Below are 23227 nucleotides of genomic sequence, written 5' to 3'. Positions count from 1 at the left end.
GGCAGATAGGTTTTTCTCCTACGCATTTGCTGTACCGATAACACAGAATAGAACCTGTCAAGACTTGGGCCTTTGAGAGCTGTAGGAGTGCCAAAACCCGCCTAAATATTTTTTAAAATCACCATGCCTTCATTTGGTTTGCTAGACTGTAAATGTTTCTTATTTGACTTAAAAAAAGAAATAGTTTTAATGTTAAAGACAATAAGAAAAGTTGGGGAGTGCAGCTTTTCAATACCGGAGGCCGTTTACCAAATGACAAAATGGCGTGGGAACCAAACTCATTTTCAGAATGATTTGGGTGCTTAGATCCTTTGCTATTTGTTCCTTATTAACATAAAGAGAATTCCCAGTAATGAGTTAATTTCAGTGTCAAGATATTTCCAGCTGCCTAAAACTCTTTTTGTGTGCGTGTGAAAATGCAGGGGTTTTAACATCTCAACTTTGTAAAGTATGAATTTTAAAAGGTTGTTCACAAGGGCTGAAAATCAGAGCCAGAGATTCCTCAGTTGTCGCAGGTTTTCCCCATTGTTCTCACTTCTGCTGGGGCCGATGAGTGATTTGGATTCATTGTGGATGTCCTCTAAGTACCATATAGAGTATGCTGTCGATTTCCTGTAGGGTTGTACTCACGGGAATTAGTAATAGTTAGAGTGAAATACAAACTGAAAGGTAGGCATAGCACAAATAGATTGGTCTCAAGCAACAGAAGATGCTTTTCGGTGTCGCAGATTTCAGATGAAGTTGAATAGGCAGTCGCTTACGTCACTCGTCTCGGCTTTGGGGTTTAGGACAACGCTCTAGAGAAGATGATTATAGACTTGGGAATACATAAATCACTCACTTATGGGAGTAAATGGAGAATTTGTGATGGGAAGAAGGGAGCCGGTACGTGAGACGGTCACAAAGCTGCTGCAGTCATTCCTGTAGCAGTAGAGTGAAGGTTTTCCTGCTTTCGTTATGAGTGGTTCTTACTGAGTTATACGTAAACGTGTCTTTTTGGCTTGTCTACCTTCACTGAATTTAGGACAAACTACTTACTACTTTCTTGGTCGTAGATTTGTAAGCATAAAAGGAAAGTTTATGCAGACTGAGAGGGTTGTCAAACATTGGCATGTGCTGCCCAGGGAAGTGGTTGAGTCACCATCCCTGGAGATATTCAAAAAGCGAGTGGACAGGGTACTTCAGGACATGGTTTAGTGGGCATGGTTAATGGTTGGACTCGATGATCTTGAAGGACTTTTCCAACCTAAATGATTCTACGATTCTATGATTCTATGACTAGTATTTCTCGAATTTAGCTTTGAAGCGTGGCATGTTGCTAGATGCGTGTTGCGCAACTCCATGCACTTGTTCTCAAATTTGCGCTAATACCTCGCTTGCAGTCTGTGCTCCCTGCCGTGCTGTTAATGGCCGGTGGGAACCGGGCTGGAGTTACCCTGTCGTTGCACTTTGTAACGCCGGCTTATGACAGGGTAGAATTGCTGGTGGTCGTGAAACTAGTCTGGTATTTGTACTCGGTATTGCCGTCACCTTCGTACTTCGGGAGCCATCCATCGGAAACTATCAGTAATTACAGCTTTTAGCTTTTTTCCTCGGCGAGCCCGCCTATGGGGGGCATCTCCGTACTTCGGGTGCCATCGCCTGGAGACTGTTAATGATTCCACTTTTTACCTTTTCTCCTTGGGGAGCCAGCCTAGGGAGGAGAAATCTTCCCGCATCTTCCCCTTCTCTGCCAGGCTAATTCCAATAGTGTTTGAGGACTTTGAAAATTTGCATATCCTTGGGCTGCTGAAACCAGCATGGTCCTATGCGAGGTCTCCTGCATGTCGTTCAGGTCTTGTTTAGGGTTGAACAACTGTTTAAGAATACGATCAAAGATGATGCTTTAGCAACTTTTGGCAAGGCAGGAGGCAAGAAAATAAGCAGATTCTATGGAGACTCCCGCTGAGTGGCTTCCTCCTTCTGCCCTCTTTGGCTAGCCCTATAACTTAGAGGGTTGGGCAAAGGTCTTCACGCGCTGATTAAATTACCTTGGCCACCTGAGTCACTTGAAATACATAACAGAGACTACTTTTGCTCTCAGCATAAAAGCTTGAGTGTCTCATGTGGCTCTAGCAGGAGAGAATAATTGCTCAGTACGGGGAGCTACAAAGGCTGCGATGGAGGTATTTAGAATCTATGTGTTGTCTCCTGCAATCCAAGTGATTCCTTAAAGTGCGGTGTTGAGTTGTGCGATGTGATACCTGGCCAGTTTGACTAAGTGTTGCGGTGACACCTATGATGAGCGAAACTTTAAGCTTGGGGGACATCGTTGTACTTTGCCCCGTTAGATGCAGAGTCGGTCACTCTGTGTGGATTTGTAGTCAGTGCGGAAAGTACTGCAATGTGATGATTACTGCCAGCTGGGTGTACAGCTTGTATTGTAAAACTGCTCACTTTGTTCACGGGTGGTGGCAAATCGTTAGTCATGAACAGAAGTATCAGAAATGGAGCATGTGATTGCATACACGGGATACTCTGTTCTCTGTCCCTTAAACGCATAAACTTTTACCTGTAGTAGAGAGTACATGGTATGTTTCTAACTTTACATTTGGTGGTGATCGGAAAGGAAAAGCAGCATTTCAGTGTCCTCAGCTTCATCTAGCTCAGCCTGAAGTTAGTCTGTTTGGTAACTGATACTGCATTAAGAGACCTTTTTTAACTTTAGGTTCTTGAAGATGGTGCGGTTAAGGCACAAACCTCAGAAGAAGCACCTGAAACATCACCATGTAGTGAACTACATCCCTCAGGCAATCTTCAGTACAGCTATGATAGTACAGAGCAACAGTTTGCATGTCATTTGCCTGATAACAGAGATGGTGAATGTGATGCAGCTGAGGGAGATGGAGAGCTTTTTCTATCTCAGAATAATTTTACTTTAGTCTTGGAAGGAGAAGAAGGTGAAGCAGAGATGGGAGACCCTACATTAGTAGATGCTTCTAAAGCAGCTGGCACAACAACAGAGGAAAAACCTGTCAACAGTTTAGGCAATACTGAAAACCAAGAACATGTTACCAACTCGGTGTCCACTGTAACTAGTGATCAGGCATCTCAAAATATTGCAGAGTCGCTCCTGTATGTGCCTGAACCCATTAAGGCAGCTACTGCTGAGAACTTACCGGATGCAATCAAAGACACAAGAAGTAAAGAATTTACATCTGAAGTTGCAGAACAATCTATTCATGAAACCATAGGTAAAAAGGTAACTGGATTCCAGAAGGCAAAAGCTCCCTTAAGAACTGTGCCGGAAGGAGTGGAAGACGAAACCAGCGTACGTCAAGTAGAGTACGGCATCGCTCCTGGAACACGTGCAAGGGGACAGCTGAGTAGAAGGCTAAGTACTCCATCGGCAGGCACTCAGCAGCTACTGAAGACAGGCAAACCAGGTCTGTTTGCACTGTCTCCTAGGAGAAGTAGCAGGCGAACAAAAGAAGCACCTGAGACTTCTAGTCTTCAAACGGAAGAAAATGCTCAAGAGGAGCAAACGCTTGTGATGCCTGTTACTCCTAGGAGAGGCAGGAAGCCTAAACCAAGTACTGCCGGAAAAGTAGAAAGCAGCCTTTCTGATGGACAAACATTGTCCCTCCCTACACAGTCCGTAGCCGCTACTCCAAGAAGAAGATTAAGGAGAGCGAAGGAAGCTGCAGCTGAACTCTTGGGAGAGGCTAATGAGGAAACTTCTCTTGCTGAAGGTAGCGTTATCGCTTCTGCTACTTCCCAAAGGACTAGAGGAGGGAAAAGTTCAGCAGGAGGTCAAGAAACTGGCCAGACTGACACGGGTCATAAGATAAAAACGTCAGTCAGTCCCAGCAGAAGTGCAAGAAAACTGAAAAGCGTTAATTTACAATTTATGGAAAATATTGTCAAGGATCAAGAGGTGCAGCCTAGTGCCCAACTCCTTTTACCGGTGGCAACTCAAAGAGGCAGAAGAAGAAAGATGAGTTCATCAGAAGTTTCAGAAAATTCTGACCTTGATCTGTCTAAATCATCGCTTCCTCAAACAGAATTCAAACTTCCCGTCACTCCGAGGAGAAGTGCTAGGAAGCGGGCACAAAATCTCCTGGCAGACACAGAATCTCTCTCTGCTCAGGAAGACATGTGTGCAGGTGGGAAAGTGGGAATCCTCGATACTCCTAAGAGAAGAATAAGAGGAGTCCCACATGCTAAACTAGAAAAAACACATGCTCCTGAGCAAAGAGCTGCCCAGCCAAACGAGGAATCAAGCACACCCAGGACTGCAGCAGGAACCAGGCGTCAGGGCAGAAAGAGACGATTAGCATTGGAGGAGAGCACAGAGGAGGAGGCCTTCCCCCAAGGACCTGGTGGCAGTCCTATGATGCTTAAAGAGAGAAACCCATCAAAATGTGCTGCAATATTAAGATCTGTAATGGACCGTATTACAAGAACATGCCTAGTGTGTAAGTAAAGCCACAGATAACTCTCAGGGTTGTCAGTGCAATCCATTTATTTGCTGGAACTTCATCAGTTCCCATGTAACTAATCCGAAATAGCCTAGGTGTTGATTTCTGGTGGGGAAAAAAACAAGCTACAGGCAGAAACCAGTCCATAGTTTCTTGTGAGTTGTTAGGCAATGCTTACAACCTATTAGTCTAGGCCAATCTGAAAATACGAAGAGAGAATAGGATTTCAAGTAGTAAGACAGCATTTGTTTCCTATTCTGTTTGCACTTTTGTCTTCTATGCAAAACTCCCAGGTTTCCATTCCAGGAATGCTTTTTTCACCAAAGCAGTCAAGATCATGAGTGTCTTTGATATGCCTGGAGATAAATGTACCGCGGTTCCTTTTGAATTAAAGCTGTTCCTAAAATAAAATGCATTTTCCAATGCACTGTGCTGTGTGGATGACCCATCTGTGAGGTAGAGGGAAAAATGCAAGTTACGGTCACTGATGTGGCTGTTTGTTCAGGTCACTCACTCCTTGGCTGTGACTCTGACCTGGCAAGGTCCAAGAGCAGGCTTATCCCACAGCAGTCATTGGTGTGGTGTGCATTGCTGTTGTTCACTAAACCGTGAATTCTTAGTGAATGACTGATTGCTTGTATTTTGATACTACGACTGCAACTTCAATACACAGAGAAAGAAAGGTGAGGAGGTAGGTGTGCGATTTCTATGAGCACCAACAGCACAAGCATATGTAGAATCCTTCTGGAAGCAGGACGTTGGGAACAGTCTTGCAGAGGGGAAGTTTAGTTCCAAGTTAACTGCAGTACGCACATTGTCCCATAGCTTTCTGAAATACACTCATGTTTATTGCAGGGAACAAAGGAAGTTAAAATTGGACTTCTCAATATACTTAAGCCCTTAGAGATGCAAGTTGTAGCTTAACCATCTCATTATTTAAGTGCTCAATGGCTCTGTGAAGTTTGACTTGCATGCCCACAAGCAAGAACGTATATGCTTCTTAATCCATTTAAGGGACTGACAATGTAAGTGATGCCAGTTAAGCAATCTCAGTCTCTGTCAAATTCAGTGATGGCTTTTTGTAGGAATTTTACTTGTCTTAAACTGTCTTTCCATTCACTGCCATCAAACTCTTCTCATGTAAGGACATAACTGACCAATCTTCTTGGTGCTGATCTTTTTGGCTTTGCCCACCTGAACAGAATAGTTGTGATCTCAATCTTCAATACAGCTGTGATACTACAGAGCAACAGTTGCATGGAATTTGCCTGCTAATAGAGATGGTGAATGTGATACAGCTGTGCGAGATGAAGAGATTTTTCTACCTCAAAAGAGTAACTTTCAGAACTTTAGGAGGAAAATTTCTTATGTAAAGTACTTCAGTAAGGGTCACCAATATTAGCTTTACTCATTACACTTTTCATTTGTCTTATCTAGTTAATGACATAACGTAAATAATCAACCAAAAGGAAAATAATGTTAAGAGCCATATTCAGTTTTCCTCCAAGGTTCAAAATAAAGGAGAATGTAGACTGTGAAAACCGAGATGGACTTAACAGGTTTTGGTAGACCTTAGCTACAACAACAAAAAAACCCCCAACAACCACCACCACCACCAAACAGCCCACCCAGAAAAACCCTGAACCACCACCAGCTTGTAGGGCCACTCAGGCCTCCCAGCCCTGGCACCGCTGGCCACCATGGGGAGAAGAACTGCCGTGCTGCTGATCACGGTCTCATTGACAAACCCTACTCTTTGTGCTTTCTCTTCCATTTTAGCGCAACTCACTACAGGCAAGCTAGTAAGAATGAAAGTCAACATACCTTATGACAACAGTACAGAGTCACCTGGTCTCTATAATAACCCAGGGGAAAAAAAGAGACAAAACTGTTGCTTAAGCTCTGAGAAACAACAACTACTCTTTTATTTCACTGTGGGCACTCAGGCTTTGAAAGCAAGAACACCACAAAGCAGTAGCACCCCTCCCAAACAGGCATGAGGAGTAACTAGTTGTTTCATCTGCTAAGGCACTTGTTATCCAGGGCCTGCCTGCTTTTAATAGTTGCAGACTGGGGCCAAGCAAGAAGGCTGTGGCTGATTGTGAAGCTGATGCCATAGTGGTTCCGTTAAGTAGTAACTTAAAACTTAGAAGAGATCAAAGAAAATTCTAGAACTAGTACCCAACAAGTCACTGATTTAATATGCTTGGGAATTAAAACTCAATACCCTTTATGGGCTTGCTCGCTATAGCAAATAGTATTGTAACTTTTAACTCTGTTTTTCTTCTGTTTCTGCTGTAAACAATAGCACAGTGAAACTATTTTATGATTAGGCTTTTGCGGCCAAAGGAGTTTTATTGGAGTTAGACCCAGGAAAGGGGTTAGTTCATACAGTTCTGTCTTGACTTCAGAGTTCAGGCTTGCTAATAACAGAGAACTCAACACCATGTTTGCTGAGGCGATCGATCAGTTTTGTTTTGGAGAAAGCAGCTCCTGGAGAATATACACCACCCCTGTTAATGAAAATCAAAAGAGAAAAACATTAGTGGTACAGTGAGTGAGTGAGACCTTTTTTTTATTTTTTTTATTTTTCTTTTTTTAAGTCAAGGATGTATTTCACTGCCTGAGAAAGAAAAAGCCACTCTCTCCCACAGGAGAGCGTGTGCAGAATGTACCAAGCCAGCAAACTCAATAGAAACCATCCCATTAACTGAAAATCCAGACATTGATGCAACAGATGCAGCAAAAGCATTTCTAAAGACGTATGACTACATCCTTTCAAATTGAAAGGCAGATGAAGAGTAAATAGCTGTGAATCAGTATCTGAAGGTTTCATGTATTATTTTAATAATGACCTTAGAATTATTACATATATTACACATTACTACATAGGTGTATTACGATGACACACATAAAAGTACATTGAAATGCAGTGGATTGACCTTGGCTGAATGCCAGGTGCCCACCAAGCCGCTCTATCACTTCCCTCCTCAGTAGGACAGGGAGAGGAGAAAATAATAAGGAAAAAAAACCCTCACAGGTCAAGATCAAGGTGGTTTAATAAAGCAAAAGCAAAGTGTGTGAAGTTATCTCCCTTGCACAGCCATTTGGGTGAGGCAAGACAAAAATCCACAGGGTTATGAGATCTGCAGTTTCCAAGAGAAACATACACCTATAGTAGCTTTAGGGGAGATCAAGCTGTTCTGCATGGGAAAGTACTTACCGTTTAGGCAGACAAGCTGCATCCTCCAGAAGAGATACAGCTGCTTGAACCATTGCAATTGGTGTAGCAACATAGCCAGGCTCTGACAAAAAAAAAAAAAACAAACACAAAAAACCCCAAACAAACGATGTACAGCGTGTTGAAATGTAGAATGTAATCTCGCTCTTACCCACAGCGTGCTGAAGAATAATCTCTTTGGCAACGAAACAGCCTTCCCCATTAAAGAACAGCTTTTTTACCTTGTAATCATCCCAAGTAGCTGGTGAAGTCCCTAAGATCTAATCTGGACAAACACTGCTTCAACTACAGGCCTATAACCACACAACAACCATGAGCGATCACCTCACAGGTGAGAGAGGGCTCTCCATTACAGCAAGAGCTTTCCCCATTCTGTGCTTAAATTCAGACTTTTGCTGTGAGACTGCTGCATTCAGCAGTTATTTAAAGAAGCTATGCTTCATTAACTCCTTTCTGAATACACATTCTTGCTGTCTCCAAACTTGACTTCAGGTGTCACCTCCCCTCAAAGGAATGACCTGAACACAGGTATGTTATAGCTAGAAATGATACTATGCCAGATCTGCTTAAGTTCACTCCCAGGGGACTGGAAATAAACACGTAGTAAGTCCAGGCTGCAACAACTGAAAACTAACGTTAAAACACTCTCCCTTTAACTGCTCTACTCTGCAAAAATGAAGGAAAGCGAATGACAAGGCAGCAAATGAAGGGGCTATTTCAAAAAACAGGTCGCAGTGAACGCTACTCTCTGTAAAGGCTGTTGACTTTGTCCATGCTGCAAGTGCTCCTCAAGGGTGAGTAGCAGTGGAACCATAAACTTCTTTTCGAGTAGGGAATGTAAGGCAAAAGCAGTAAGCTGCTACTGACATACATACCTGGTCCTTTCACTTCAGTGCAGATCTTTACATTCGGTTTGCCATACTGGGGGTCTTGCCCCTCACTGTAACCCTCGCCAAAAAAAGTCATTGTAAAAGAGGTTCCATCCACCTGTAGTGGACAAGACAAATGTGGCCGCCAAAACAGTAACGCACTTATTATCAGGCAAGCACAAGTAGTAAATACAGGTATCTATTATGCCAAATTATGCCAAATACTATGATCTATCTAAATATGAGAGGAGTTATTGCTTAAAAGGTACAATCTCATCTAAATTTGTAATCACTTCCCCTTTGTTGGAACTGTTATTGTCCTGAAGCCCATTTATTCTCTCAGGGCTTTCAGTCCTGGGTTTGTACTACTCAGTGTCCCCCTGTCATCACCGCTGACAGATTTGAGTGCTGCGAGCCATCCATGTAAATACATCAGACCCAGCAACATGACCCATTTTCTCCTGGTATGAGTTGCACATACTTTGATGTCTAATAGCAGAAGGCATGATGATTTAAATATTCAAAGCTAACTGAACAGGCACACACAATGTGCATTTAGAAATTATTTCTCTGGGACTAAGCAGCTGACTCTAGATTACTATTCCACCATTATCATCACAAATCTATTCAGTAATTGTGATGGAAAACAGTCAGCTACCTGTTTCTGGGTTGGTCCTTTCTTTGTGAAGAATCCAGCAGAGAAAAATTCCGGGTACTATGTAAGAACAGGGGAAAAAACAAACAAACAACAGTAAACTAGAGGGAAAAAAAATATCCGAACACTTAATTCTTTTGTGTTCTGAACACTTACTTTTGTCAGAAGTTTTCTTCCAAAGCTAAACTTCACAAGAAGAAGAAATAAAATGCCGGCAAACATCAGCTTGATAACAGAGCCAAGGCCACCTATGTTCACATAAGCGCCATACTGCACCTGAGGCAAAACCATATTTCCAGTGGTAGAATTTACATTAAAATTTTTGCATCAGTGCATTTGTCAAAATGAATCTACCCCCAAATTAGGATGCAATTCTTTGATACAATAGATAGCTGTTTAAATAGGGCCTTAGACAATTGTCTTAGTTCTAAACAACTCTTTGAATAATGCTTCACTTTATAATTCATTATGAGAAGACAGTGTAACTACAGAATGGCGAGGGAGCGAGCATGGTAAACAAGAGTGGAAAACTTTAAAGAAAGATGCATTTTGGTATCCAATTCCAGGCTTCTTTCCCAAGATCTTCCTTTCCTCCTCTTACTGCTTTAGTTTAAGACAAACTGACGCCTTCCTTTAGAATTTCGGAATAGCAATGGGAAGCCTTTCTCATGAGTAGTTTCCAAGCATATTTTCAGAGCACTGCCTCACCTTCATCTCTTAACTGATGCCTGTGATTCTGCACAGCTCTTCTATACATTGTTGGTGCTGGTCTCCTCTCAGGAAACCATGGAAAACAAAAACTAAACACGACCACCACTTCACCTTGCCTTTACTCTGCACACCAGAGACCCAAGCATCCAAGAAGTCTCCAGATACAAACGAGCAGCATACGAATTCTTTATCAGAATGTTTACTACACTATACTGACCTGACTATAGTTGCACAGACTACAATTACAATGCTTTTAGAAGCTCCACTGATTAAAACAAGAAAAGCCTCTGCACAGGAACAGAATTTAACGTATTCGTCATTCCCAAAAATAAGGAAGCCTACCTCTCAAATATTTCTGTGACTCAAGGCTTCCATTCCCTACAAACACAGGCCCAGAAATCAGATAGCATAAGAACCCTACAAGAGACTCTCGTATCTATTATGCTAGCAGCAATAAGCAAGCTCATCAGGCAGAGTATCGAGTAGTACGAAACAGGCCCGTGCACCCAGAAGAACCTGGACCACATCAGGTCAAACAGCTTGCAAAGGAGATCAACAGCACAAGCCTCCTTCTCTACAGAAGCAAAAGCACATCGCAGTTCATTACTATTTACCTAACTACAGAAGCCCTACTATGCAGATCTGCACTAAGAACAGTTACCACATAAAGGAAAGATGCGCTGAAAATGCTAATAAAGACACAGTATACCAAAACCAGTAACTTACAGGTGTTTCCTGCAACTCTGTGTGCAAGTAACACTGAGACCGTTTCACAACGGAACCATCAGATCCCATGAATTGAATGGAGTACTCTGAATTCCTGATTGTAAAACACAAGTCCTCTGCCAATGGAAAAAAGAAAGCCAGAAAAAATGTTCAAATGTTCACGCATACTGAAAGAAACAGATCATAACAGCCCTACCAATACTGGCTTTTTCCTCAAGCATTTTTATGACGTCACCTCTTTCCACTGAAAGCAAACCATTCCAAATTTATCCCTGGCTCAACTCAAAATTCCACGCGCTACAGCGAGGATGAATTTGATAATCAAAATAATACTCTCCTCACATTTCTTTTTTCCTTCTACCAATCGCTTCTGAAATCAAACACAAAAGTTTGCCATGTCAACAAAAGTCTCTTAGAACAAGTTAACTTTGAGACCCACTAAATGCTGGGACATGTTCTTTATTTTCAGTAAAATAGGAACAAATCAGTAAAACTGAACTTATCTTCAATTCTACTAGATGAGTATCCATCCGTTCATATTACACTGGAGTCCTAAATGCATCCTTTTAGTATTTAGCAATACGTTACCAACCTATATAGTAAATACTGGAGCTGTTAGAAGACAGCGTGTTTCACATCTTACGCTTCTTATACCTGCTTTTAAGTTTTGCACCAACTACTGGAACAGGGGCATATCCTATCTTTTTTCGAAGCTTCCTCAGGTTGTCTTGATCCGCAAGGCCATAAACAGCTGACTTCCAGGTCCCATCATGTGCACAAGAGCCCTGGCAACATACCATGAAACCGTAGTTAATTCACTATCTGAAGGTTTCATGTATTATTTTAATAATGACCTTAGAATTATTACATATATTACACATTATTACATAGGTGTATTACGATGACACGCATAAAAGTACATTGAAATGCGGTGGATTGGCCTTGGCTGAATGCCAGGTGCCCACCAAGCCGCTCTATCACTTCCCTCCTCAGTAGGACAGGGAGAGGAGAAAATAACATGGAAAAAAAACCCCTCATAGGTCAAGATCAAGGCGCTTTAATAAAGCAAAAGCAAAGGCCGCATGCAGAAGCAAAGGAAAACAAAAGCTTTATTCTCTACTTCCCATCAGCAGGCGATGTCCAGCCACTTCCCGGGAAGCAGGGCTTCAGGACACAGAGCAGTTGCTCCAGAAGGCAAACATTGTACTAACACGTGCCCCCCACCCCTCCTCCTTTCTCTTAGCTTTTATCACTGAGCAGACATCATATGGTATGGAATATGCCTTTTGTCAGTTTGGGTCAGCTATCCTGGCTGTGTCCCCTCCCAGAATCTTGCCCACCCCCAGACTGCTGGGTGAGGGCGGGGGGAAATATTGGAGAGACAGCCTTGATGCTGTGCGAGCACTGCTTAGCAGCAGCCAGAACACTGGTGTGTTATCAGCACCTTTCTAGCACCAATACAGAGCACAGCACTATGAGGGCTGCTATGGGGAAAATTAACTCCATCTCAGCCAGACCCAATGCAATCTCCCCCCCTTACGCCACACCATTTGTGTCATGCTCAGGTCCCACCTAAGTTAAGACAGAGAAGATTTTATATTTTTATACATATATATATATATAACTGCCCCATTGTATTTAATTCTCATTACTAAATCCCTTCTTACCAACACTTACAACTTATCCTACATACTTAAACCACCTTTATACCCAACATACAGGTTTATACACTCTCATTAACTACTATTCCCTGTCCTTTAACAGACAGGTATTACTCTCCCAATCCATGCACTTCCTCCACTCCTCCCAATGCTCATAAGAACAGGCTATGACGTGGGCCCCATCTGTCAATATGGGTGCTCAGGACAGGACAGGAGAAGCAGTATGTTCAATTGCTGGGCACCAACACTGTCTTGGTTTGGGTCATCGTTGCATTCTTTAAACAATGACCTTACAATTAGTACATATATTACACCCTATTACAATTATTACATACTTTAATGCATGTAATGCTAATACATGTACCTTGAAACATACCCCCCAAACAGAACAAACAAACAAACCAACCCACCAAACAGCCAAACACTAGGATTACTGGCAACACACTATGTATCTGTTACAGTTTACTTATGTATGAATCCTTCCGACATCTCTGCAAAACTAAGTTACTTCCTGAAATGGCTTAACACAACAAACTTTCGGTAGACAGCCTATGCAAATGAACCTTACAAAAGCGTGTTTGCTCGGCATGCTTCTGTTAGCTCCTAAAGCTCTTAGAGCCATCACCAAAGAACTGCCAGCTTGTTCCTTGGTCTGGATTAATGTAACAACAGTTATTCTAATGGGCTACGGTGATGTCACCACAAATACCTCTCAGTTTCCAAGAAGGCGTAAACCAACTAACCTCAGGCCCAGATTTCACCTTCAGGAAACTTTCAACAGCAGTTAAGGTACCTTTAAGGGAGGAGAAAACATTACTTGGCATATACAGTCATTAGTTCACAAAGCCAGAGTACACTCTGGTAGACTCAAACAGCACGCCACTGACACTGTTAGTTGAAAAGGCAGAGTCACATCTTTACCTCAAAGTAAAATAAACTACAGTTAAGTTCCACAGCTGTTTTAGTTAGCAAGTATCAAACTTCTTGCGTAAAGTACTTCAAGAAGGATCACCAATATTAGCTTTACTCACTACATTTTTCATTTGTCTTATCTATTTTTATTATGTCATTAACTAATCCACAAAAAAAAAAAAAAGGAAAGGAATATTAAAAGCCATATTCAGTTTTCCTCCAAGTTTCAAAATTAAGGATGATGTAGGCTGTGAAAACTGAGATGGACTTACAGGTTTTGGTAGACCTTAACTACAAAAAAAACAAACCAAACAAAAAAACCCCACCAACCCCCTCCCCCAAACCTCAAAACACACAAGATATCCTAAAACCTTTAATTTTAGCATAGCTTGTGTTTTGCAAAGCATGCTTAGTTGTGATGAATAGCAAAACAAAACAACTCCAAATTCTGCTTTGTTTTGCTTTGCTCAGTTCCTTCTGAGAACGTGAAGACTGTACTCGTGGGGGCAAATTTCAATACAGCAAGCAACTGGATAGACAGCTGGTAATACCCTAAAGGCCAAATAGGAAGATATAAAAGACATCTTTATTCAAAACAAGTATCAGACATCAAATTATAACCCCACAAACAACCAGATACTCATTTCCATGCCTCTCCTCTCCCTTCAATCAGATCCAGATTGAGTTTTATTAAACTGAAAGCTGATGACACACTCCAATGTAAAGCAATCCCACTTTATAGCACTTTTAACGGTACATAAAAGCAAAACATTCGGATACTTTTATCAGCCCTTCCAATTGCAAGTCAGACCTGATGAATGAAGTACCCTCATTTGAGATTAGGAGCAAGTCCTATTTGCACAGAATGGAATCATCTCGCATCTTTTCTCAAATATATTTGTCCTCTTTCAGTTACTGTCTAGCTGCTCTTAAAGAAAAAGGCATTGCACAGCACTGGCTGTCTTCTTACACGCAGACAATGGCTTCTCAGGGCTTCCAGTAGAGAAAGAAAACCCAGGAAACCGGATTACCCACTGATTTCCAATCCCTCTCCCACAGCCTTCCTGTCCCCACTGTCTTTTCCCTACAAGATCCGCACTGCACAAGGGGCAGTGTGCTGAGCCTTGCCTAGGGATGTCCACATCCTGGCTCAACAGCCTGCTGCTGACAGCTGCAGGTTCTGTTCTCTCAGTGAGCAACATTACCTTGAATCCCTCCTTCACCTAATGACCAATCTTCTCCAAGCTAATGGGAATATGATTTACTTTTCAATTTTTATTTACCAGGTTTGGTTGAAACCGATCAGCTGGTAAAGGCAGGCAAAAAGAGAGACTGAAGGAGTCTCCACATAAGCATCGCTGCTTTGGGAAGCCAGATGAAAGCATGATCTGCATTTCTTTTTCCGCATAAGGTCACACTTAAATAAGTCACCTTTCAACTTGTCTCTGGTGTACAGTACTCCCATATCAGCTGGTATAGAGTCAAAGCCACAGCTTCCAATGACATACACTCCCTTTTCCGCAGCTTTTTCGTTGTATTTCAGGTACATTCCTTCCAGAAACTAAAACACAGTCAGAACAAGTATTGTAAGCAGAACTCTGTACTCGGCCACACCCAATATTAGCCATCAGCGCTTTACTGTCTTATCACAGCACCCCACATACTTCAAAACACTTACAAGCATCTTTAAGACAGATACATGCTACTCCTGTCTTACGGTATGAAAGTATCACAGCAGTGCAAAGAAAGGTGGCCTGCACAAAATTCCTATGTAGAATCACAACCCAGACTCGAAGCAGAACTCAAACATTTTGGATTTCCAGAGAACCCGAGAGGCGCTTGTCTCTAAGTAAGAAAACTATCCAACTAATACACATTAATGTACTTTAAAACAATTAATGCATCTTAAACCAGCAGATCAGGAGGCAAAAGTTGTCTTCACGTTCAGCAACGTTCGCGGAAAAATACTACACAAATACCCCTTTAACAGCTCTTTGATAGAAGGTAGCATTTTTCTACGGTCACGTACCTGGGGTTCTCCACAGATGTCAATGCAGCTCGCACCATTTTCAACACAAGCTTCTACCACAGGCTCTCCAAAGAATCTATACTATAGACGGAAAGACCACCACACGTAACAAAAAATAAAACCCCCACACCACAACTCACCCAGCGTGCTTCATCTAACAGAGCCACCTACAAGAGAAGTAAGCCCTTGGTGGGTATTGGTTTTGCTACATGGGGCCAAAATGTAATAGCACTTGTGGGTTTTGGGGGGCTCGGGAGGAGGAACAGCACAACAAACTTCATCACTGATGATGCAGTTTGCTGCACGGACTGCTGCACCCTGTTTCTCTCTCTCCACAGGTAAGACCACCAAGGCCAATTCAACAAGGTATGCTTTTTGCGCTCCTGTTATCAGCATATTCTGTACTTAAGCGCCCCCAATTTCAAAGACGTCATCGTGACCCAACTTCCAGCTCTGGTACTTTGATCCCCTCCAAACGCGCTGGAAGTATCGCCACTGAAAGTTTTCAAGGGGCCAAGAACTTAGAAGAGCATCTCTAGGGGCTTCTTTTCCACAGATTTCCATTTCTTTTCAGCGCTAGCACCCCTGAAACCATTCTGGCCCAACCCAAAGCTCCTCCCCACTATTACAAGCAGTTTCTTATGCTGCCTGTGAAAGACTCCCCCCAAGCCACAAAACAAGCAAAAAAAACCCCCCCGCCGCCAAACCCCCAACCAACCCTGCTGCCCTTCAGCGAGAACCGCCCGCGAATGACACCAGCAGAAATCGTGCTGGGGAATCTTCAGGCGACCCCAGGTCACGGCTGCACTGCTGGCTCCCTCTCAAAAAGCGCCCTGTCAGCCGGACGGCTCCCGAAACCCCGCAGCCCAGCCGCAGAGGCTCCCGGTCGCCGCCGCAGCTCTCCCCGCCCCGAGCAGCGGGGCGCCCGGCCGAGGGGCAGGCGCCGGCCGAGGGGCAGGCGCCGGCCGAGGGGCAGGCGCCGGCCGAGGGGCAGGCGCCGGCCGAGGGGCAGGCGCCGGCCGAGGGGCAGGCGCCGGCCGAGGGGCAGGCGCCGGCCGAGGGGCAGGCGCCGGCCGAGGGGCAGGCGCCGGCCGAGGGGCAGGCGCCGGCCCGGGCTCTGCCGGCAGCCGCGCCCGGCGGACGCCGCGGGAGCACCGCCCGCGTCCCCGCACTCACCGGGCCCACGCAGTTGAGCACCAGCCGGGTCTGCCTCGCCACGGCGGCCAGCGAGGCCGCGTCGCCCACGTCGCACAGCAGCACGCCGACCTCCGCCCCGAGCGCCGCCTTCCCTGCGCACCGGAGACCGCCGTCACCGACGCCGCCCGCCGCCTCGCTTCCCGCCCCGGGCCGAGCCGCCGCCGCCGCCGCCCCCTCCTCGGCGCGGGCCCCGACGCCGCCGGGTGGGCGGGGGGGGGCTCGCCCCGCGTCGCCCCCTCAGCCCTTCCCTTCACAGCCGCCCGCCGGCGGCTCCCCACGGAGGCGGCCGGGGCCGGGGCCGGGGCCGGGGCCGGGGCCGGGGCCGGGGCCAGGGCCGGGGCCGGGGCCGGGGCCGGGGCCGGGGCCGGGCGGCTTTGCTGCGCCAACACGGCCCCCCCCGCCGCGGCCCGTACCCAGCCTCTCGGCCGCCCGCTCGAGCACCGCCTGCAGCTTCTCCCGGCTTTGCGGCGCAGCTTTCGTAGCTGCTGGATGCTCCCGCGCCATCAGCGGCCTTCTGCGCTTGTGGTCCGGCGGGTTCTAGCGCTGCTGTAAGCAGAAAGCTTCGCTCCCGTGACGGAGTGCCTTCTGTCTGCAAAAGTACCACCCCGGTTGCTGGAGGCTGCTTGTGATTTACTCCTCCCTTCAGAAAGAGCACGTTGTTTTCCCGAACCAGCCTCCCCAGCTCTGTGCCAGCAGAAATGACGCAGGGATGCCACTTGCGAACACATCTCTGTTTTCCTCTGACGCCGTCCACTGTGCGCTCCTGTGAGAAACGCACACGGCAGTGACAACTCATTCCTCCCCATCTCGCTCGCCATAGCCACGGGGACATGCAAGCCCCTGTTTGGTGTGGATTTACTCCCGTTAGAGCCAGTTCTCGGGCAGAGGAAAAAAACCGTGTCCTGGACCTTTCTTGTTACTTTTAATGCGTAACCATGGTCTTGCTAGTAGGGAACAGGTTTCTTTTTCAAGTTAGCGGATTTCGTACTGCGAAGCTTAACGGTTGATGCCAGAGCCTGCCAAGTGGTGGAAGGGATGGTACAGCTCTGCTCGCCCGGGGCTTCCTCCTTGCGGGCCGCAGGAGCCTGGCCTGGGGCACCCCAGGCCCGGGGGTGTCTCGGAGCCAGACCCGTGGATGTGGCCGCTGCTTTCCCGTTTGCAGGTTCGGCCAGTAGCGAGGCTGAGCGTGCACCACGCACATGCATGGCAACACCACGGCCGGCTACGCAGGCTGCCAGAGAATGGGCCGTGCCTTTGCCAGCCGCCATCTGGCACTAAGGCAACTCGCCGAAAGCCTCCTCCCCGGCTCGTTGCCGTCGAAGCTCACGGGTGACACCAGAGGCATGCTGTCACCCTGCAGGTTCCCACGCGCGCCCACGTTTCCAGAGCCCCCGAAGATCAGCGCAGCCTCAAGCCCAGGTGCCGTCTGTGCCCCCACCCTGGGCTCCCTCACTCACCTCTGGCTGAGACACCGAGTCTCTCCAGAGAGGGCTTTTCCTCCCGCTCGCTGCCTAGCCCACCCCAAAGTCTGCCAGCAATGTACACGTGCACCTAGGGCTAGGGGAAAATACAATCACCTGCTCCCTCCCCTCGCTGGCACCTCGGACGCCTGCGCCGCGTGACTGTGGTCCCCCGTCCAGCCGCTGGCACCGAGACCCTCACCGCCCCGCTTGCTGACACCGCAGACACACGCGCCTCTGTCACCCGTGACCTGACTTCGGTTGCTGACGCTTAACCGTGACCCGTGGTCCCACCAGTTGCTGGCACGGGGACCCTCATGCGATCTGACCGCCATGATGTAGCATAGCAGATGCTCTCACGTCACACGTACCCTTACGCAGGTAATACGTATGGCTGGAGCTGTTCATCCAGAAATCGGAACCATTGGCTTTTTCTTTCTTAAAACAGCCTCGAAAATAAGTACTGGTTGAACCACCGTGCCCAGCTATCAGAAATTAACATTTGCCCTTCTTGAATTTTCTGCATAGCTGTCTAGATGCTGCACAACTTAATTTCTAAGTAAAATGCGTTATTGAAATGTACCTTAGGATGGCGTCTACCTAGACGGCGATAAGGATTATGCACGTGAGAGTAGGTTGAAGAAATGCTGGAGAAGAAAGAGAGTGGGGATGAATGAAACAGTATGGATCTGATAAATAACTGCATGAAGTAAGCTTTTGTAATGGTTTGGGATGAAGGCAAGTTTTGATCTGTGTAACCTGTGTTATTTTTACAGCGGGATGACACTCTGTGAAGCTGGTGGGTTTTTTCCCAAACACGTGTTACCTTCTAGTTACTTCTCGTCTTTACAGATTACTTCCAGTATGCTGGGAACTTCTAACCAACAGGTGACGAACTCGCTTTGTTTCAGTATTAACAAACCTTAGTTTTCTGTGTACATTTCTTTCTTTTGTTTTTGCCTATTGCAATTGGAAAGTCTTCCGTTCTGCTATCTTAACATGACCCTTCTGGGCACGTTGGCTGAAGTGTGTGGGTGCTATCTGGACCTAGCAGCACCTTTTTGCTGCTTTTTGCTGCCCGGCTGCTCTGCCGTACCAGTGGCCAAGCTGTTTCATCCCTTGTAGTACTTTTCTTCTTTCTCCTTTCTGTATTTTGCTCCTTGGTGAAGAAGAAGGGGGTTAAGAAGAAAGTTAGCATTTTTATCTGCTCTCTTTCCCCGATGCTCCTCGTCTTGTTAGTCTCTGACGTTGGCAGACACGGGACTCGTTGCTAATTGGAAATGGGTAATCTGTTTCTCCTGAGCTGGGAGGGGATTTTGAAGATGGTGTGTGTGTCAGAGCACTGAATTTTTAGCTGTCCTTCTAAGGTTTATGCAGTTTGCCACTTGCCTGTGAACTACTTTCCCCTGTACCTCCCTCCTCATTGGTCTGGAGCCACGTGGCCAATTTCAGACAGGTTTGATGCAGTGGGCAGGAAAAAAATAGGAAAAAAATGAGCACAGGGGAAGACAGACCTCATTCATTTTAGCGGCGCATGGAATAAGCTTGTTGAAACCCCTTATCTAATGGCGATGACAGAAGCAGAGGCAAATGACGCCTTTGTCCTGAATGTTGCAAACGTCTTAAGTCTACAGATGTGAGCTCTCGGTGTAGATTAAACTTACCGGGCAAGTGGAACTCTCCGGGAATGAATTTCGCGAACAACTACCCCGTGCTCCGCCGTAGTCGATCTTAATTTTTGTTCCATCCTTACTAAGCGTAACAATTTTTTTTCTGGTGCTGGTAACACATTTTGGCTCTCCAAAACCAGGAAGCCTGGTGGGCTCAAGATTAGAGAAGAGCAGCAGCAAGGTTTTTAAGTGGACGGTTTGAAGCTGGTGCCCTGTGGAGGTGGAGAGGTTAATGGAATGCGGGAAGAAGATGAGAAGAGCAGCTACGACTACCATGAATGCCACCAGCCGTGGGTCTCAGGGGGTCGTCACCATCCAGTTCGAACAGGTGTAGTGTGCAGGCACTGTTTCCGCCGTTCAGTATAGCTGTTTAGCACTCTGCATGAACTCAGTCCTCTTAGATGCACCGTCAGACGAACTCGTGGAAGTTCATGCAGACGCGAAACCCAGGGTGGCTCTGTTTTACCTAGACCCACCCTCGTTTATTGGCACCTCCACGACAGCGAGCAGATGAGAGCCTGTTGGGTTGCCTCACCCCGGGCTGCAGGGCCAGCCTTGCCAGCCCACCTTTTTGGCGCTTGCACGCTGTCCGCCGCCGCTGCTCTCGGAGCGGGGATCGCCGAAGGCAGAGGTGTCCGAAACCACTGCCTGCTTGCAGGTTGGCTCCGTATTTAAGATCCTCTGCGTGCCAAATATTACAGGCGGTCTTTGAAAATCTCTCGCTGGTGTCCAGAAATAACCTACGGCCACTGTTTCTCTCTGGCAGCTGCTGCTTGCCCGTCAGCGCTCTGCAGAACTCCTGGGCTCGCGCTAACAAGCAGCCCTGCAGCGAGCAAGCTCACAGGGCGCGGCACAAGCGCGGGGCAGTCTGCGGCACCTCCCCGACCCCGCGTGAGGGAAGGCCGCAGCGCGGCGGTGGCAGAGACGTGACCCCAGAGGGTCACCGTGGCCCGAATCCTGCTGTCCTCGCTGTGTGTGCCCCCGGCCAGGCGGAGGGGTGCTGGGTGACCGTGGTGCTGCTGCTGACGGGCGGCTGAACCACCTCAGAGCAGCCGGGCCGGGGGAGGCGACTGCTCGCGGCTCTGCTCCGGACAACGGGCCTTGCTCCTATCATCGCTCGCTCCCCCAACGTTTCCCCTCGGGAGACGGACACCAGAACTACCGTTTTTGCTGAAGTCCCCTGTCGACAGAGCTGGAGAGGGGTCTGCAGAGCCGCTTACGCAGGACGAGCCCGGGCTGGGGCTGGTTGAGGAGGAGGGGGCTCCGGCTGGCCCGGACGTGCGTGACCCGTCTCTGGAGCACAAGCGAGCTCAGCTCCCCACGGCTGCTCGCGCAGGCAGCTCCGAAAGCTGCTCAGCCCTGGCAGGCAGGGCCAGTCCCGGGCTCATCTGGGACGGGGATGGGAGGGAGACGTCGTCTTTGCAGCCGGGGGAGGTTGGGAGCCAGCGGTGCTTCCGTACCCCCTTTCTGCGGGTGCAGGGGATGAGCGGCTTTGTCTGCTGCTTCATCCTGAGAGGCGGTAGGTCGTTTGCTTTGAGGCACACCTTTGTGGTTCTCGTCTTTACAGCAATTCTTCCTAGGTCAGATGTTCCAAGAGCGGTAACTGTCGCAACCTATTTATTTCCTCTGCGTTTCTGCAGAGTATCGTTTTCTGTATCTTACTTCATAATGTCTGAGCGACGGATCTGGTAATTTTTCCTGCTGTTGATACCGTATTTTAACAGATTTTTCTCGACGAAGCCATCGCCAAACAGCCAGTTATAAATCTGGCGGACTTGGCAGGAAGCGAAAGGCAAAAATCCTCCTCTGAAGGATCTGAAGGAGACAGGTTGAAGGAAGGCAGGTGGGTAAATCTAAGTCTAACCACATTAGGAAATGTCACCAGCTGTTCTTCTTCCTCTTTTTTTTAAAAAAATCCTTCCCTGTGAAGTAAAAATTAAATTTCTGCAGGTGAAAAATAGTTTTCCCTCCATTCAGGATTCCTTGCCGTCTGGCTAATGAAGTTGCTTAAATGAATAAAGCCTGAGATGTCCACAAGCGCAAACATACTGAAGCCTGTGCCTAAGCATGAATATACGGCAGGTTCTAATCTGGTAGCCCCTTCCCCGCCGCCGGCCCCCCAGATTTGCTTTTCATAGTCATGCTTCTACTTTTCACTTTATTTTCCCTTAGTGCTCTGGCTGAGGTTGCTACAGGAAAGAGAGTGGTGCACATCCCATACAGGGACTTGGTCCTGACGAGACTCCTGCAGTCTGCTCAGGGGGGAAGGAGCAGGACCATCATGGTAAGTTGATTCTTGAATTTATAACCCGCTTTGCCCATTGAAATAGAATTGTGCAGCTCTGACATTGGTGAAAGTGAGTGTAGTTTAAAAGTTAAGCTTGCTTCCTGTGCAACACAAAGGGGAGAACCCTTCTGCTGGTCAAAAGCTTCTAGCCACTACTAAACGTGTTACTCAAATGGAGAGCACTTCTGTTTTCGGAACAGAAATGTGGCTGGCGCAAAATAGATATCTCTGTCTACATTAGAGATACAACCTCCGTTTCTTCTGAAAGAGTTTTCTGCATATCCGTAAAAATTTATCGACATATAGGTAAATGTAGCTATAAAACTCAAAGGCACCTGTTTTACATAAAACCCGTGTTCTCTACCTACCTAAAACTAGGCTGCATTATGAAACAAGTCCTTTTTTCCCTGACTTCTGAGATTATCGTTTGTGCTGTGCATCAGAGGTTGCATTCCTAAATGAGATGAAACTCCCCTAGGTTCTTCCTTGTCTCAGGTGAATTAACTGTATGCTCCAGCATCTTGGAAGAGGTATTTTTTTTAAAGGAAGTGCAATTAAATGAAAGGTGGAAGAATACGAACAGAAAATGTGCACATGTGAAAAGGTTGACTGTAAATGCTGATACTCTCAAAACAGCTTACCTGGGTTTCTTCAAATGCTAGCTTGCGTAATTCATCGGAGATGTTTTGAACAAATTGAAGGACAGATTCTTCAATTGCTACTTGTACAAAGACCATCAAAGTGGTTTTGCACCTTTTTTTTTTTCTTTTTTTTTTGCGTTGGTGCTAGCATTAAGGCAGAGTTAGCAGGATTCGAGCGCCTTCAGTATTAATTTTTGCAAAACCCACCTCTATCTTCTCATCTTTCTTTCTGTCTCATTTCTCTTCTGGCACAAGTGTTAGAAAGAGTTAATTTATGGCCAGATTGCTAAGACACCTGGGTTCTCCTTTTATATTTGGGGACTTAATGGTCTATCTTTCCACGTTAATCCCTGTCTGGTTTTTGGTAGCGTTTAAAACTATTTTAAAAACCCTCCTTCAAAATCTAATGTCACTTAATACTTTTCATATGCTTAGAGATTGCGGCCGTTGAGTCCAGCAGACATCTGTTACGAAGAAACTTTGTCAACCTTACGATATGCTGAAAGGTCCGCTTTCATAAGTTTTCCCTTTCTGGTCTTGGTGCACATTGCGGTCAGGTGCTGGGCAAAATGACAGAAGATACCAGTTCAACGGGACTGACAGCTCAGAAGGAAGAGAGGGTGAATCTGTCCATAGGCAGGGGCGGCACATGAAGAGCTTATTCTTTACCCTTATTAACGAACGGCATGTGTTTTTACAGGTAAGTTG

At 46.3% G+C, this 23227-nt stretch overlaps 1 protein-coding gene and 2 pseudogenes across 1 annotated transcript in view; 2 read left to right on the top strand and 1 right to left on the bottom strand.

Annotated features, from left to right (window-relative positions):
- The window catches only part of LOC142038055 (protein ELYS-like), a 35549-nt pseudogene extending 30718 nt beyond the window's left edge, over positions 1–4831 (top strand).
- A 1968-nt stretch (positions 4832–6799) lies between these two features.
- Positions 6800–17157, bottom strand: LOC142038054 (saccharopine dehydrogenase-like oxidoreductase; annotated as a pseudogene).
- A 41-nt stretch (positions 17158–17198) lies between these two features.
- LOC142038053 (protein ELYS-like) overlaps positions 17199–23227 on the top strand; it is a 51671-nt gene continuing 45642 nt past the window's right edge. The window contains exons 1-4 of the mRNA XM_075043047.1: positions 17199–18809; positions 21316–21434; positions 21569–21875; positions 23077–23219. The gene's annotated coding sequence lies outside the window, so the exon portion shown is untranslated. The remainder of the gene's footprint in view (positions 18810–21315; positions 21435–21568; positions 21876–23076; positions 23220–23227) is intronic.

The sequence above is a fragment of the Buteo buteo genome, chromosome 12 (genome assembly GCF_964188355.1).
Source record: "Buteo buteo chromosome 12, bButBut1.hap1.1, whole genome shotgun sequence".
NCBI lineage: Eukaryota > Metazoa > Chordata > Aves > Accipitriformes > Accipitridae > Buteo > Buteo buteo.
This window is presented reverse-complemented; position numbering and strand designations above follow the sequence as displayed.